We start from the raw sequence: 2,263 nt of genomic DNA on the forward strand, positions 1-2,263 counted from the left end.
CAGATAGGGTTGGGGAGGGAAATATGTCTCTGGTGGTGGTGTCTGACTTTCTGTATTCAGAAATAACAGAGGTTAATGCGCTGTATCTGGAGGTTAGTGGGGTGGAAGGTGAAGACCGCAGGGTAATATTCTTTATTGTGGCTGGAGGGGTGGGGTAAAGGCGGAGGTGCGGGAAGTGGAGGGTATGTGTTGGAGGGCATTGTTGATCAAGTCAGAGGAAAATTACGGTCCTTGAAGTAGGCCTTTCTGGGATGTCCTGGAGTAGAATCCAAAGAGATTAAACAAATATATCACAGACAAAAGGTTAACTGGACCAGAGAAGAGGACCCCTTAAAGGTCAACAAGGCTGTCTATGGAACCACAGCGGGTGCGAAAGATATGCAAATATTTCACTTCATTTTTACTGGAAAAGTATATGGAAGCTCGAGAGTTTGGATAAATAAACAGTGATAACTTGAAAAGTGTCCATGTTACAGAGGAGGTGGTACTAGATGTCTTACATCGCATCAAGGTGGATAAAGCCCTGGAACCTGATCAGGTCTATCCTGGAACTTTCTGGAAATCTAGGGAAGTGATTGTTGGGTCTCTCCTGAGGTATTTGTATCGTTGATAGCGACAGGTGAGGTGCCATTATTTTAAAAAGATGGTAAGGAGAGACCATGGAACAAGAGAACAGTGAGCCTGAAGTCAGTGGCAGGCAAGTTGTTGTAAGGGTTTCTGAGGGACAGGATATCCATCTATTTGGAAAGGTAAGGAATGATCAGGGACAGTCAATGTGGCTTTGTACATGCACAATTGTGTCTCACTAACTTGAGTGAGTGTATAGAAGTGACAAAGAAAATTGATTGATCCAGGCGGTGAATGTTGTTTATATGGACATTCAACAAGGTTCCACAAAGCAGACTGGTTCGCAGGGTTAGATAACATGGCATGCAGGGAGAGCAAGCCATTACAAAACTACCTTGAAGGTTGGAGACAGAGGATGATGGAGGATTGCTCTGCGGACTGGAGGCCTGTGAGCAGCAATGTGCTGCAAGAATGGATATTGGGCCCTTAAATAAATGACTTGGATGTAAATATATGAGGTATGGTCATTAGGTTTACAGAAGACATCAAAAATGGAGGTGTAGTGGACAGTGAAGAAGGTTAGTTCAGAATACAACAGGATCTTGATCAGATGGGCCATTGGAGCAAGGAATGGCAGACGGATTCAATTTAGATAAATGTGAGCTGTTGTATTTTGGAAAGGCAAATCAGGGCAGGACAGAAACGCTTAATGGTAAAGTCCTGGGGAACATTGCTGAACAAAGAGACCTTGGAGTGCAGGTTCCTAGTTACTTGAAAGCAGAGTCACAGGTAGGCAGGGGAGTGAATGCAGCTTTTGGTACGCTCCCCATTATTGGTCAATGCATTAAATGCAGCTGTTGTGACGTCATATTGTGGCTGGACAGGGCGCTGATTAAGGCCCTTCTGGAATTGTGCTTTCAGTTCCAATCTCCCTGTTCTTGGAATAATGTTGAGAAACTTGAAAGGGTTCAGAAAACATTTGCATGAATTTTGCTAGGGTTGGACGTTTTGAGCTATTGGGAAAGTCTGAATAGGCTGGGAATATTTTCCCTGGAGAGTTGGAGGCTGAGAGGTGATCTTATAAAATCATGGATAAGGTGAGCAGTCAGGGACTTTCTCCCAAGTTCGTTGAGTCAAGAACTGGAGGGTACAGGCTTAAGGTGAGAGGGGAAAGATTTAAAAGGGATCTAAGGAACATCTTATTCATGTTGAGGGCATTGCAAGTATGGAATGAACTGCCAGAGGAAGGGGTGGAGGCTAGTACAATTGCAGCATTTAAAAGGCATTTGATTGGGTATATGAAGAGGAAGGTTTTAGAGGGATAAGGGTGAACCGCTGGCAAATGGGTCTCCATTAACACTCTCCGTTATTGGTCAATGCATTGAATACAGAAGCTGGGACGTCATACTGTGGCTGGACAGAACGTTGATTAAGCCACTTCTGGAATTCCGTTTTCAGTTTGAATTTCCCTGTTCTGGGAATGATGTTGTGAAACTTGAAAAGGTTTGGACAAGATTTACAAAAACGTTGCCAGGATTGGAGGATTTGGCCTACATGGAGAGGCTGAATCGGCTGGAGCTATTTTATCTGGAGAGTCAAAGACTGAGAGGTGACTTCATGGAGATTTATAAAATCACGAGGGATGTGAATAAGGTGAGCAGCCGGAGTCCTATTTCCTCAGGTTAGGTGGGTCCAA

This window comes from Chiloscyllium plagiosum, unplaced genomic scaffold (assembly GCF_004010195.1).
Source record: "Chiloscyllium plagiosum isolate BGI_BamShark_2017 unplaced genomic scaffold, ASM401019v2 scaf_9234, whole genome shotgun sequence".
NCBI lineage: Eukaryota > Metazoa > Chordata > Chondrichthyes > Orectolobiformes > Hemiscylliidae > Chiloscyllium > Chiloscyllium plagiosum.